The following is a 15,960-nucleotide window of genomic DNA, read 5'->3' on the forward strand; positions in this document are numbered from 1 at the left end:
CCGGTCCAATATACCGCCAACGGGCCACAACGGCCCAGCCCAGCGCGACCGAGACAGTTCCACTGGCGCCGCCCAACTCCTGGAACTCTGTCTCGGCCACCGCCACCAAATATCACGCCTTGGCGACTTCCGATGATCAGACGCTCCTATAAAAGCGGCCACCAGGTGGAGCTCGACAACCGTCAACCAAATCAGGCGGAAGGGACGCGGAACCTCGGGCGGCGTCAGCGGGATCCGCTCTGCAGGGGTCGTAGAAAGTCACCCGGACACATCCCACCAGCCGGGTCGCCCCGCCAGGGGCGAAGAAGATGAACAGCCTCTGAAAACATCAACAAACACTTCTCAGAAGTGGATACACAATCTATCTACAATGTGTCTACAAAATAGAAAAAACAGGAAAAAAAAGAAAGAATTTGCTTTTCCTATTTGGTCACAGTTAATAAGGTAGAATATAATAAAGTCAGTCAATAAGGATAATGGACCAAATTAAGATTTTTCTAACAAATGCAAAGGCATCTCCAGGAGGTTAGCTTGTACAATCTTTCCAAACAAGTTTGTTTCATATAATGGTGGGTAATTGGAGGAGTGACTTGACTCATTGGATAATACGGTAAGACTCAAACTCAATTGTTAAAAGGCCAAAGCCAATTAAAAGGTCGTGGGCCAAGCTTATAGCCTTTGTACATTTCCAAAATTTATTGACCACAAATTTTAAACAACAGCCTCAATACTAGACTTGTGTATCTACCTGTAAACTGGTTATCAGGTTCCCTTTATTTAGCATTCTAAGTGTTCTGTCATTTTTACTCATTTACATGAATCTTACTGCTTTCGCTCTTGCCTTCCTTTGTTGTCTGTGGGTTCTATTCTTCAAATTCATGAGATAAAAATTAAGAAACAAATCGGCAGTAGGCTGCTAGTGTCATCCAATAAGAGCTGAAAAGTCACTCAACTTAAAGAAATCCCTGGTTCCATCAAAATCCAGTCTTTAAAATGGTCTTAAAAAAATACCTCAGACAAATGAACCTATCACTCTGCCTCTCAGAACAAAGATGCCTCCTTCACAGAATAAACAGTTATCAACTATCCCTGCCACAGCGACTTTCACAGTCTGATGGAAGTTTGTAACCAGATTTCTGAAGATCCCCAGAGGTAAGGTGGATGCTCCTGGGGACAAAGGAATCTGGCGTGGGGGGAGTTTCAGAGCAGAAGCACAGAAGGACCTTGACCAAATTTATGATGACTTAGTAATCACCATCCCTAAGTTTCCAAAATTCACCTTGTAAGAATATTACTGTCTAAGCAATGTTTGAATACTTGTTTAAACGTTTAAACAACATTTTCCAGCGGACCTGTCTCTCAGAAGGTGTAGCTCTCGCTCCTCAGGCTCAATGGGGATCAGGGAACATAGAGAGTTAGCATGCCTTTACCCACAGTTGTGCTTGTCCAGAAGGTATGGGCACCGTGACAAAGCTCAACCCCAGTATGGAATAATGAATGGCAAAATGTCACAGAGAACAAAGTTGGCTTGGATTTTACCTTACCTTCTCAATCCTGTCCAGAAAGAGCTCTTGGGCACAAGTTCAGCTGCCCTACAGCAGGACTCTCACTTGGAGCCCAACACAAATGCTGTGTCCATGGTGAACGCCGAATGCTTGCAGCTGCTCAGAAGGCGCCATCACTACCCTCCAGACGCCATGCTGATCAGCGCTGGCACTGACCCCCGTGACTCCACGGAACTGTGCTGCTGCCCCAGGGCATGCGTGTGCACACCCATCAGGCCTGCTGGGAGATGGGTGGGGTAATCCTGGGACCTCCGGGGCAGGGCGTGGTGGCATCTGTTTGGCCAAGGGCAATTGAGGCCGGGAGAAGGCTTTTGTGAAATACCAGCACAGTCCGGATAAAACCTAATTGATCTCAGGGTGCTCAAAAGTTGGATGGTGGCCCAGAAGCCTCCACTATCCTTTTTCCTGACTCTTTTGATCCCAAGATCTTGGTAAAATAGAGGAAACCCGAAGGAGTGTACCAGATTCGCTTCCCAGGCTTTTTGGCAGGAGCTCACGGTATGAGGAATATTTCATTTTTAAATGGATAATATAATAATGGAATCGCTTTGTTTCGCTTCCTACCCTGCAGATGTTAGAGTTCAAGTACTCCACTATGGCTGAGGCAGGTTACCACTACATTGATACAGGATGACAAGACAAGGAGATTAATCATCACGTCCTTATTTACCATGACAACTCCCGCCAAAGGACTTATCGCCATGGCAACTCCCGCCTCAGTTTTGTCTTTCTAATATAACCAATGAGGATAAAGCAGACAGAATTCAATTTTGCCTTTCTAAAGTAACCAATGAGGGAATAGTGGATGCTCTTCATAACCAATGGGAACAAATGGGGTAAGTTCTTCAATCAGGTCTGTGTAGGGGAGTGATTTCTTCATACTCAGCATGTAAGACTAATTTTACTGAAATGTGAGCCTTGAGCTTCTCTCTTGCTTGGCCCACTCCACTTTAACCTCACAGAGTGCTACTTTCACTGTCACCTTCAGTAACCAAGGACCTGAACCCCAACTTCACAACCCATTTACATGACATCTTTTCTCAGAATACACCAAAGTTAAAAAAGGGGGCTGGAAAGAAGCCATGCACAGAACTGAGAAGAGATAATACTAGATGGAACACAACATAGAAAATGTTAGTGTAAAAAAAGAAAGAAAAAAAAATTACCAAAGATTAATTGTAATTATTTGGGAATGACATTCTTTTCCAATGATGGTACTTTTATGTAGAATTTCATGTACTAGAAGATGCCAGAGTCAGGTAAGAAAAAAATGCCACTTGTGAACTAGACAGGGAGATGGGTCATCACATTCCTATGTCTCATTGCCATGACAACTCCCACCACTAAAGACTTATCACCATGGCAACTCCTGCCTCAGGTTTGGCATTCTAAAACAACCAAGGGGTTTGAACTGGAGAATATTCTAATTAAGTTTTCTGAAGTAACCAATGGGGAAAAACTCGGATGCTATCTTAATCAAGATAATCAATGGGAGCAAATGGATTAAGGTTTTAAATGAGGTCTCTATAGGGAAGTAAATGGTTTACAGCTAAGTATATAAGAAGTTGCTTTCTAGACTTTCTAGATTTGTGGACTTTGAGAATCTCTGTCAACCCACTCCACTCCACCTCCTTCACCTTCACCTTCAATAATTCTGTCCTTTGCCTGTTACTTCTGTGTGTCTTGCTCAGGACTTGAACCCCAACAGGAACCCCAACAATAACAGTACCTGACCACTGCAGTGGTAAAATGCCTTGTGTTGTAACTGTAGGCAATGATGTTAAGGCAAGGACAGAAATTTAAAGGCAAAACGCATGAGAATTACAAGAGCTAACTAAAAGCTGAACCTTGACCACCATGGCTAAAAACATGAGTGGAATTCATCTGAGGCTGCCCAAATGATTGTTGGGCAGATCGTTGTAGAAACACTTTCTGTATAAAGCTATGGTGGTCTCTGTGCAAATTGTGATTATGGTGCCATATTTTGTAATACACTAACAAATAACTATTGCTCCCTCTCTGTTTATATTCAGTTATAGCCAGTCTGAAGTACAGATCAGGGGTGAGGGTGCATGAGTTTGGGACATGAGGACCACCTGTGCTCATTTCTCAGATACATGGCTAACTTCACAGACTGCAGGTGTAGGAAAGAAAGGCATGTAGTTGAGGCATTTGAAAATACCTTTATTTTTGCTTCATTAAAATTTCCAGTAACAGGCAAATGCACTGTTGCCAGCTCTTGTACTGAGCCTTGCTTTCCACCCCTCACACCATACAGAGGCAATTGGGCTTCACACGCATCAGCAACAGATAGGTAGATAGCACGCAGGCCTGGTGTCTCTTTTTAACCTCTGGTGTTGCATATTCTGGGAAGGGACATAAGAACATTAACACTGAGCAAAAATCAGTAGAAAGCCAAAGGAAACTAAGTAGACAGTAGTAATGACCAGCTGGGTGTCCTATGTCGTCTCCTCAAATCCCTGGCATTTATCTGCTCTCATCTCATTTTTCCTTTTCCTTGTTTACCTTCACAGAAACAGGTAAGTCCTCCCCAGCCCTGCCTGTCTCAGCCCATGGGTGCACCAGCTTCTCTGTGCTTGATATACTTCTGGCTTTCACTGTCTCTTTTTTTCCACCAGAGGGCAGTGGTTCTACATTTTCTAGTTTTCTTTCCAGTGAGTGGTTCTACATTTTCTAGTTTTCTGTCCCCTGTAGTTACTAAAACGTTTTTTTTTTTTAATTTATTTTATTGTGTGTGTGTGTGTGTGTGTGTGTGTGTGCAAGCTGTGGCTGTCAGTGCTGTTTTGTGGGAAGGTGCTGGAATGCATACTCAACCTATGCTCTCTCTGTTGGATATTTTGCTCAAATTTTGTATTCTAGGTTCTGCCATCCTAATTAGTGTTCTGTGGAAATTGGATAGCTAAGTGTGCGGCCAGCATGGCTTGAAACTGCTTAGCTTGTAAGAGGAGGGGCACCAGGAAAGACATTAAGAGTCAGTGAATTTGTACAGATGTCATTTGTCCACCAGCCTCCTCTTCAGTACTATCTACATCTTAACTTCAGGTCTTTCTCTGGGTGTTCCCCCCCCCCCAGCTTAGTGAAGTGATCCCAAAAAGTTTTTTCATCGAGATTTAAGCAGCGAATTTTACAGGTACATTCCTCCTAATTTATTCCTCTCTATACACAGTTCAAAGGGACTTCCACCCAGTCACTTTGACCTCAGACAGACCTTAGGGAGGCAGCAGGGAATACATGCTCATTTGGATTAGAGTAGAAATTGTACTTGCGCTGAAGCTGCTGCACAGAAATGAGAGCAAAATTCTTCCTGCTCCCAACCCCACTTTTGTCAGTGTCAAATTCCCCAGCTGCCTTGCATGGTAGCATGACAAAAGGTGAGAGCCTGAATCCAGACTACTCTGTCCCACCTCTTCTACTAGTGAACTGAGATAAAGATTTGGTGAAATTTTGCATAAAAATACTTCTGATGTATATGTTTTCAAATCTTTCTTAGTATTTATTTTTCACTTGTGGGGATTAAACACAGAGGCACATAGCCACTAAGATATACCCCCCAACCCCTCCCCCAGCTTTTGAGACTGTTCAACCAAGTTGTCTCAAATTTGAGATCCTCAGCTTTCAGTTCACTGGTATAGCTATTCATCACCATACCTGGCTAGTTTTAAAATCTTTATTTTTGATTTTTATGAATTTTCTTTGGAGGAACCCATAATTACCAGTTCTCGCTTGTGATATAGAACTACATCACCAGAGGAGTATCCATGTCACTCACTCTAATCCATGACTAATTCATGCTTCCTCCTAGATTCCTAGTTTGAAGAAAGATATTAAAGTTCACTGAATAGGTCTACCACCTTTGGCCTCTGTTACATCTACTGATATTCACCACTTCTCTACCATTTGTAACATGGTTGCTGGTCATTATCTGGGGTCTACAAAGAACCTAATGCAAGTCAATGTGCATGGGCACCATGTCAAGGACAGCCACATGTGTCATGACCTCCTTTCCTCACCAGGACAGCACATCCACTCTGCCCATCAGTACCATTGTGATCTCCACTAGAGGGCACTCATCCGCTAAGGTATATATGGATGGCAAGAAACAATTGCCTTCTGACACCACCTGCCACAAAATCCATGTGGGATTAGAGTCCACCATCACTGTAACCCATGACAGCAATAAAAAAAAATAGGAGTAAAATAAATAAAGACTTTTTAGGTCACAAGTGCTATACATGTCACAGGACACAGAGACCAAACAAGCCATAAAGGATATTCAGGACAAAAAAAAAATCTGCTTAGTCAATACAGGCTATGTAGTCTGTAGAAAATACTAATGACATATTGTCTTAGCAAGTCATAGACACTAAGTAGTTATAGGGGCTATTATGATCACTTAGGCTACTCAGGTCATAGAATACATGTAGGTCATAGAGGTGATGTAGTTTTAGAGGCTACTGGTGCCATGATGAGGAGAAAGTTCTGAAAGGCTACAGAGGTATTTTAGAACAGTCATGTATTAAAGAATCTTTTCGCAACATAGTCATTGTGGCCACAGAAGCTATTCAGATAGTAGAGACTCCACAGATCATAGAGAATTGCAGGTCATGAAGTTTACTCAGGTTTTAGGGTTAATCATGACACAGAAAATGCTGAGGACACAGAAACTACAGAGAGCATAGAGGCTTCTCAGGTGATAGGAGCTACCAAGGTAATTTAGAATTATAAGGACAAGGAGATTAGGCAGGTAATATCGAATACTCCAATTATAAACTCTATGCAGTTTAAAAAGGCTGCACAGCTTTTAGAGAATATACAGATTATATAAATTACACAGCTGATAGAGGCTATGGATGTAATACTGCCTAAAAGAGGTTATAACGACTGCTAGGTAATTTAGGCTACTCCAGCCACAAAGGCTATGCAGGTCATAGAGCTTACGTTGGGAGCAGTATCAAACCATAAGATAAAAGAATTTTTTTTTCTGTGCTTACAACACTGCAGGGCTATCTGAGGTGATTAATTGCATTTTCCTGAAGATCTCAAGGAAAATGGTTGATGGATACAGAGATTAGCTTCTGAGAAACTCTTATACCCTCCTTTCTAATTTGCCTGGGCAAGCTTATAGTGGATGGTCCCAAATATAATGGATTCTTTTGGCTGCCTTAGCAATAGCTCATTTCAATTTTTCTCAACTGGGAAAAGCAATTTTGAAATGTTTGGCTAAAACAAAAGTGGTTTAAAAGACATTGGGAAAGAATTTAATATATTTTTGAAAGAAAATCTAACCCTATTAAGGTTTGCTAAATTATGATCACATATAGACATTATTTTCTCCCTTCATCTCTCTCTCCTTCCTCACTTACTTTTAGGGCAGGCAAATGCTTTCTCTAAGTAAGTTTCTGTAAATTAAGAAAGAGTGGGGCTGGGGATGTGGCTCAAGCGGTAGCACGCTCGCCTGGCATGCGTGTGGCCTGGGTTCGATCCTCAGCACCACATACAAACAAAGATGTTGTGTCCACCAAATATTAAAAAAAAAATAAATAAATATTAAAATTCTATCTCTCTCTCTCTCTCTCTCTCTCTCTCACTTTCTCTTAAAAAAAAAGAAAGAGTGGAGGTCCCATGAAGCTGATCTTTTGCAAATTTCACTAAACATCTATAGCAGAAAAAATTTATACTGGGCTTTTGACATTCACAGATTGAATGCTCTCCATTTTGATTACTCATTAAGACCCTGACAGGGATCCATAGGCAAATGTCCTGTAAATAAATGTGAATCATGAACTTGCAGCTCGCTGAAGATCTGAAGAATTCCATCAGGATTACAAAAGTATCAGTGTACATTCAAATGATATTTGAGAAAAACCAACTTCCTAAAATAAAACTATTTACTACTGTTAAGGTTGGAAATAAAACTGAAGATTAAGAACATTATAATTGATACGTATAAAATGAATTTTGAGTGAAGTCAATCATAGTTTAGATCTATAACATGGAACACCAAAACAGAAAACCTACTTTTTTCCAACTTCTATTATTTATTAACTAACTTACGAATTCAGAAATGGAATTTTAAAACAGGCTTTCATGAAAGTTTAGAAAAATGAATCTTTATTTTTTTCAAATTATTTATACATGACAGTAGAAAGCATTTTGGCATATCACACATAAATGGAATATAATTTCTCATTCTTCACGTTGCACATGATTTAGAATTGCACAGGTTATGTAATAATATGTGACATAGGCCAATAATGTCTTAATCATTTGACTATGCTTAATGTTTTAATCATTTGACTGTGCTTCCTATCCTCATACCTCATATCAGAAAGTAATAATGAAGAAGATAATGTAATAATACCTTCAAAAAGCCAGGGGATGTAACTGTCAGGATAGAATTTTGTCCTGCTAAACCAGCATTCAAAAGTAGAGAGAAGGTGAAAATATTTTCATATAAGACTGAAAATTTATATTTTTAAGCAGGTTACTGAAAATCTATGTTGATAAATTGATAAAATATACTGAAATTAGAAGATAATCGGGTGTTAGAAATGTTGGTCTTCATTTAATTTCTGTAGTTAGGAAAGGCTTACTAAGTTAAGTGTATGTATATTAAAGGTAAAGATAGCAAATTAAGGTAACTGGTGCTCTTGTGAGTGGCTGCAGAGTATGGTGTAGAGTCCATAGTGGGTACAGGAAAGTAAGGGTAGTGATTTTACCTTAAGGTGAGAAATATCAGATAATTTTTGTATGCCAGTGGAAATTATCTGATGGAGAGTGAGGTTGGGAAGATGCTCAAGAGAGTGTGAATACATGAGAGGAGCAAACCCCTATTGAAGGGGATGTGGGTGAGGTACTAGGCCATTCCCAGATGAGGACCAGGGCCTGACAGCTATGAAAGGTAGAATCTCATAAATGTATGTGGTTATGCTTTGAGGCACTTAATAAAGTCAGGGACAGCATTCACTCTAATAGGTCAGAAACCAAAAAAACAGTTATGGATGCATGTTTTTTTTGATAGATTACTTATGAGAAATCAATGGCTTTTTTGTGGACTTGAACTATCTCTGAATACTGCAAAGAGCTTTTGAGTTCCAGGTGAAATGGACCACTAGAAGAGAAGTGAAAGTGATAATAATCATCCCGCGTCTGTAGCAAACCAGGGAACCCACTGTTTGTGGGAAACGGTGAGTGAAGGTGCAGAGTCACAGTGTGTGGAGATGGATTTTTCCAGTAAAGTTGAGAGTTTCTGATGCAGTTGTGCAGAAGTCAGCTAAAGAAGTTCAGAAACGAGAATGTTAAAGGTGTTTGCAAGGGGGTTATAGATGTCCATGTTTTCTGAGTTTTACAAAGGGATGGAATGACAAGTAGACAAATACCATACAGTTAGTGAGCACCTGTGAATCGGATGAATTGTTAGAGTGAACAAAAAACAGGAAGTAAGTGGGTGTAGGCCTAGGCTTCGTGTTCTCACTTAGACCACTCAGCCAACCCCAGACATTGGGCCTCTCCTCCCATTCAAAGAGCTCAGGTGATAGAATCCAGGAACATGGTAGAGTTGAATGTTTTTATGAGGTAAATTTTGACCCTTAAAGAACTAGAACAGTTGAATAAACGCGTGTCAGCAAATACAGTCAAGCTCCATGCCTCTCCCTGAGGTTTTCCTTTGGGTTGTGCCCCCCTTGCTCCTGCTGTTATTTGATCTCTGCAGTAAACGGTTGCTGTGCAGGCTGTTGCCAAGGCTGTGCTTTCCAGGTAAACTGGACTAACTTGTAGGGTATTGGAAGTCTAGACTTAAGAATGGAAGCTGAGATGGATTGACAAATTTTAGTGAGTGACCATGAGAATAAGGGGCTGAGATAAGTATGGAGGAAAAGGTCAGTGGAGTGGGAGGATTAAGGTACTGGGCAAGTGTCAGAGTGAGGTTGATAATCAGTGGGAAGTGGAGATCAGGGGCTATAGGCAAATGGGGTGGGGGGGTAGCAGTTGGAGCCTTGGAAGGAACAGCACTAAGTAGAAACACAAGAACGGCCTGATCTCCTGGGATTAAGGCAGCTGGGACTAGGGCAGAGACAGGGCAGATTGGTTGGCTCATGCTGGCTCATGGCTTTGGTGAGAGCTTTATCTGGGTACAATAGATGCTCTGAATGCCTCCTGTAACTGCCTCTGTGAGCCTGTGATTCCATCGTCTAGCAGCTTGGAATGTCACCAAAGAGGTATTTGTCCAAGGGTACCCCAGCTTCATTTATGGAGCTGGGAGACTGATTGATGGAGCTAGAGTAGTGAGATTCAGCACTAGATGCCAAGCAAGTAAGTAATCTGCCCACATGTGTTCAAATTAGTGAAGACTGTGCTGTATGCTCCCCCCCAAACAAACAAACAGTCAAGCACAACTAATGTCTGGGCATGTAGCCTTGAGGCCGTTGCAGATGGTTCTCTCTGCAGGGCTGTGCAGATGTGCTCTGTGACTCACAGCAGACTGGGTGAGTAAAGGATATGCTTCAGCCCAGGCACATCCCCTCTTCCCCAGTGGCCTCAGCTTCTGTAAAATGCTGCTGGTGCTTTTCCAAGTGGTGATTTCCAAAGCCCAGAAAGTCCTTTTGGTTGCTTCTCTTCTGACCATATTCAGGAGGATAAGTCATAGAATTCTTTTGTCTGAGCTAATGTTATTCTGATGCAAAACAGTGTTCCTGAGAGTGGGTAAGTAAAAGATGGAAAGTGTTATGTTGGTTCAACCGATAGAATCCAGCCTGTTAACTCAGTTGCCTGTCCTGTGACTTACCCAGAACCCCACTGTGCATAATGAAAGCTGCAGCAAACAAGATTATTATGAGAACTTCATCTTTTCTTTCCCATTGTCAGGAGGCATGAGAAGGGCTGCCTCACAGACAGTGTTGGACCACGTCATGAGCACAGCTGGCAGTAGGTGGATGGTTATGTTTGAGCCTGCATCACTGCTGAATGCAGCTGGAGTGACGGAGGTCTCTAGTATCTTCTCTTAGAGACTGCAGGTAGCTGAAGCCATGATGCTACTGGTGGTGTGTGGCAGGCCAGGAACTCTTTTTGTGCAAACTGAACAGCCCTAGAAGGGTGGACCCTTAGAAAGACTTGGTTCCATTTGAGTTGGCAATGTAACTTTTAACTGTGATGACAAGAGTTTAATATTCTGGAAGCTGGGGTAGGAGACATGCATCCCATAGAAATGATGTGGAGGCAAATGCTTTACTTACCTGTCGGCAGGACTTCTCAGTCTTCAATGCATACTTTGAATAAAAACAGCAGAAGTCTTATCACTCAGATTCTGTGGATAACTAGATGGGAAAAGAAAGTAACTAGGTTATTTAAGGCCAAAGAATATGTGAGAGGTGGAGCTCAGGATGAACTTCAGTGTTCAAATGGTACCTTTCTGATCATTTTTATGTATTCCTGGGATGGAGTTCATCTCCACTTGCCCATGAGGGTGAACATGTGGAAGAAGGTACTTTACCCAGCCTCTGAAATTGTGGTGCCATGTTCAGTCAGGTGTCATGGGAGACCGCTCAATTCTAGGAAGTTTCTTTTATACCTCTGTGAAGTTCAGTGATCGAAAGCTGGACTTCCCACGATATAGGTCTTTTATGTGTGTGCATGATCATCAAATACTGGCATAGATGTGGGAGTCTTTTGTGGACTACTAAATTTCACATCTGGTTAATGTGAAATCATCTCTCATGAGGGCTCACTCTTTACTGAAATCAGAGCTGAACAAAGCTTAGCTAGATCTGGTGGTTAGAGTATTCATCTCCAAATGACAGTCTCTAGTATCCAGTCATCACTCAGGCAGTAAGTCCCCGCTGTGTGCTAGGCTCTGCAGATAAAACGATCAATAATATGGCCTGACTCTTGAGGGCTGCGGTTTTGTTAGTGTGATATAGCAGCTTCACAGCAGTTCATCTCATGTACCCCTTTTAAAAAATAATATCTTTATTGAGATGTACTCTACCCACAATGAAATTGATTTGTGAAGTACCCAGTTCTGGTTCTAGGCATTAGCACAACCACACTGTTGTGCACCTATCACCACAGTCTATCACAAACTTTTTTCTACCCCAAAAGACAATCTTTTACTCAATTGTAGCCATTCTCATTCTTACTTCTTCTGTGGCTCCAGGAACCATGAATCTTTCTGTGTCATTATTATTATTTTTTTCACTCTGAACATTTAATATAGAAGAGTATACACTGCATGGCATTTTAACACCATTTGTGGCCTTAACTCAGCTCTTTTTCTTTCTTCTTATCTTTTGCTGACCATTATCATAGACTTTACTGAGTCATTTTATTTGTACTTTTATGGCCTGTGTTCTGTGGAATACAGAAAAGGCACACCTTCCTTCAACAAGTACTTATTAGAAGCCTCATTTGTGTCACATTCCAGTGGTCCCTGTTACTAAATTTACAGCCTGATAAAGGTAAAATGACAAAAATGAGCAAAGCATAAACACATAAACATGATCAAATGATCAGAGAAAACTTGTCCAAAGATAAAACATTTAAACCAAAATTTGAAGAAAGACCCAGTGACACACACACACACACACACACACACACACACAATGGGGCTAGACACTGGGCACAGCATTTGCAGAGGAGCTAAGGTGGGCAGGAGTCGGATGAGTTCCAAGGCCTGAAAGAAAGCCACAGTGGCTCAGTGCTGTGAGGAGGGTGACTGTAGTTGAGAGAAGCAGGCCCAGGTCACCTGGGGCTTTGCCTTTAGACACAGGTTTGGATTTTTTCAGATGCAGTAGAAGGTTTTAAACCAGGAGACTGTCATGATCTGATTTTGTTTAAGGAAAACTGGCTTCTCTGTGGATAATGGATAGCAAGGGTCAAGGCGGAAACAATACTTGGGAAGCTTTTGCAGAGGTCCTGGTAAAGGGCTCTGGCAGCCTTGATTAAGACAGGGCAGAAGAAATGAAGCAGAACGGTCACATGGAAAAGCTGTCAAGGCCCATTTACCTGCCTATTGCCTGCCCATCACCTGCCACTTGCCCCCCATTGATGGATCACCACATGTTAGTCTGGAGACTGCTTGCAGACTGCAGGTGGATCATGGATCACTGCCCTCTGATGTCTGCAAGTCTATTGTCACAGTACTCATAGATCTGTTTACACATGACCACAGCAATCTTGGAATACCCACTGGAGACTGTAGGTTCACTGCCAATACTGCCACCATCTTGAGGCATGGCCACCTCAGTCTGGAGACACTGGCCAGGGCCTGGAGATATGTTGGCAGGGTACTTGTGGCTCTGGTTGCACCTGTGGTCTTTGTGCTGGGTGTGCTAGTGGCCACCATCTTGATACCTCTTTGCAGGGTCACTCCTTAGTGTAAGTGCATGTCTTGTGGTCTTTATGCAAAATGAAATGGCATTGAAATCTTGGTACTGCAGTAAAGGCTGGGGAAGCTGAAACACAGTTTCATCAGATTGCAGCTAGGTTTGTGTGGGCCAGTCTGAGTCTGGCAAGCTGTGGAATGTCAGAGACTAGGGGCAGTTCCTCAGGGGAGCTCAGGTTGGAGAAACTGGAGAAACCCAGACTCTGTCCAGCTCACTGAGTCTTGAATTGCATGGGGAGAGAAAGGACTGGCTACAGTGGGTGGGAAGACTGGAAGAGGATGTGAGAGCATATTGCAATCAGCTCATGCACCCAACTGGTCTGGCACCCAACTGGTCTGGTGTAAGGCCAAGCCCCAGCTTCGTGATTCTCTAAAAGGAAGTTTGGCATGGATGGGGCAGGGGATCTATTTTTGACAGTGTTATCATTTAGGATTTTTTCTTTTAAACATTTATTTTATTTTTATGTGGTGGTGAGGCTCAAACCCAGTGCCTCATACATAATAGGTGAACATCTACCTCTAGGCATAACCACAGCCCTCATTTAGTTTTATATATAGAAACATAACACCTTGAATTTTAAAATAAAACTATCTATGCCAGACTTTGTTCTAGACAAAGAGGATGCAGACATGAACAAAACAGCAAAGAACCTGTACTCCTATACTTGTGAGGGCTACTATTCCCGAAGTCTGACCCAAGAATTCAAGCACTAAAGAGACCTGGAGTACTGACCCCTTTTATGCATCTGATCTAAGGTTACCATCCATGAATGTTTTACCTTCTCAATTATTCTAAAACACCCCTCGCCATGTCATTTACCTGCTCCAACCCTTTTCTACTGTGAGATAAAGACCTCCTTAAGAAGCCCTCCCTTTCTTGCTTCTCCACGTGCATCTCCCCACCCCTTATTGAGGTTTCAAGAATTCTTGTCTCATCCCTACTTATACTTACGGGTACTTTCCATTGTTAGATGTGCTAACTCCTTATTAGACACCAGATGGCGCCAGAACTATACTTTTGACTTTTTTCTAGCGTCCAACAGAGTATCTGCCTACTTATTGACTGACTTGTTTACTTAAAATTTTAGAAAGCCCTTCAGTACTTGTTTTACAAGCAGCTTTTTAATTTTTTTCATACAAATCTTCATTAATTGTATGTATGAAATTAATCATCCAGCTGTGAAAGGGAGTTACACTCACCATCCAGTGTGTGTGTGTGTGTGTGTGTGTGTGTGTATGAACATACATATTTATATACATATATGTATATTTATTTTTCAAAATTTTATTCAGAAGTGGGGTAAGGGTTTCAATGCAGTCATGGCTTCTTCCTACTCCTGTTGTGCCTGGGATGTTTCAGGAGTCCTTACTAATATTGCAGGCATTTCTTTCTCTTTTCTATTCTGTGATTATTATAAGCCAATAAATAGAATAAATATATCTCAGAGATGTCAAGTGTTATCTCACTTGTGGTTGTCCATTGGGCATCTGTAGGCATCAGTGAATAATCTGTGCTTTTTGGCAAAAGCAGCTTTTAAGTCTCTTGGTATGACGAGGATTTGTGGCCATTTAGCAGAACTGTCCCCGTGGATATGATTATCAATAGAATATGTATTATATAACATGATGGCATGACTTGGTAACAGGAATAAAGTGGTTTAACCTGATTTATGTATTTAAATTTATATATTTTATAGATATTTAATATACATATAATTGTATACTTATATATTTTGAATATATGTATCTCTCTGTCTCTCTCTCACACACACATATATATTTATAATATTGTCTTTAGGATAAGCTGGTTTTGGGGATGGATTGAGGTGAGTGTAATGGTGAAAACACCAAGGACAATTGATGAATTTTTGACGTGAGCACTCTAGGGTACTTGCTGATACCCAATCCTGTATGGGGCAGAAAGACCGCATGAGGCTAGTCTTGAGGAAGGCTTTTGCGTTGATGTTTGTGATTTCTCTTAGATATCCACATGAACATGTCTGAAGGTGAGAGGAGAGGAGTGGGAAGAAAATGGATATTTGGAGGCAGGGGAATGTGGAAAATTCTGCCATGAGACTTAGCATAATCCTGGGTGTAGGTGAAGATACAGAAGTACAAGGAGCATTTCTCTGAGTTGGGGACACACCTATATTTAGCAATGGAAAAGAGAAGTCTATGAAGGAGACGGAGAGTGAGGGCATCCAGTTAAGGAGATAGAAAACCAGGGAAATGGGCTGGGTATGTGGCTCAAGAGGTAGCCCGCTCGCCTGGCATGCATGCGGCCCTGGTTCGATCCTCAGCACCACATACAAACAAAGATGTTGTGTCCGCTGAAAACTAAAAAATAAGTATTAAAAAATTAACTCTCTCTCTCTCTCTCACTCTTTCTTTAAAAAAAGAAAAGAAAACCAGGAAAATATAATGACATGGATTTCTGGAAGAGATGATTTTAAAAAGAAAGGTAGAACTTCTTGTTCTGAAAACCACTAAAATGTGAACTATAGGGTGACAAAGGAGGGACCTTGAGATTTGGTGCCCTAGTGGTTTCTGATGATCTCAGTGGAACCCCTGTTCTCATGTGGTGAGAATTGAAGCCAATTGGATGATTTATGGAAAAATTAAGGTCAGCATAGTAAAAGCAGTAGCTAGAGATTGTTTTTCTGATTGTGTACAATGAGATAAAGGGGACTCAGCCAGGTGTTAACATTTATGGTCTCTGAGATGTGGGGAGAAGTTCATTCCAGCAAGTGCTTGTTTGTAGCTGCAAAAATCTTTTTTTCTATTACTGTATTTGCCACCTACACCCTGGAATTGATTTTTTAAAAGTAATATGGAAGCTCAATAGTAATTTCTTGAGAGTAGAAAGGGTGCTGGGGCAGGACAAGGAATGAAAGTAGAAGATAGATAATTAGATATGATCACTGTGTACCATGCATTTGGAAATATTATGCTCGATTCCATTAACATGTGCAATAAATATTTGTTAATTAAAAAAAA

General features: G+C 41.4%; 2 long non-coding RNA genes across 2 annotated transcripts in view; one reads left to right on the forward strand and one right to left on the reverse strand.

The window, feature by feature from the left end:
• LOC125619707 overlaps positions 1–5,640 on the reverse strand; it is a 10,500-nt gene extending 4,860 nt beyond the window's left edge. The window contains exon 1 of the long non-coding RNA XR_007351230.1: positions 5,603–5,640. This is a non-coding gene — a long non-coding RNA (uncharacterized LOC125619707). The remainder of the gene's footprint in view (positions 1–5,602) is intronic.
• Positions 1–8,801, forward strand: part of LOC125619708 — a 13,369-nt gene extending 4,568 nt beyond the window's left edge. Inside the window, exons 2-5 of the long non-coding RNA XR_007351231.1 lie at positions 2,055–2,063; positions 3,609–3,614; positions 8,679–8,684; positions 8,792–8,801. This is a non-coding gene — a long non-coding RNA (uncharacterized LOC125619708). The remainder of the gene's footprint in view (positions 1–2,054; positions 2,064–3,608; positions 3,615–8,678; positions 8,685–8,791) is intronic.
• Positions 8,802–15,960: the final 7,159 nt, after the last annotated feature.

This window comes from Marmota marmota, unplaced genomic scaffold (genome assembly GCF_001458135.2).
Source record: "Marmota marmota marmota unplaced genomic scaffold, marMar, whole genome shotgun sequence".
In the NCBI taxonomy this organism is placed as follows: Eukaryota; Metazoa; Chordata; class Mammalia; order Rodentia; family Sciuridae; genus Marmota; species Marmota marmota.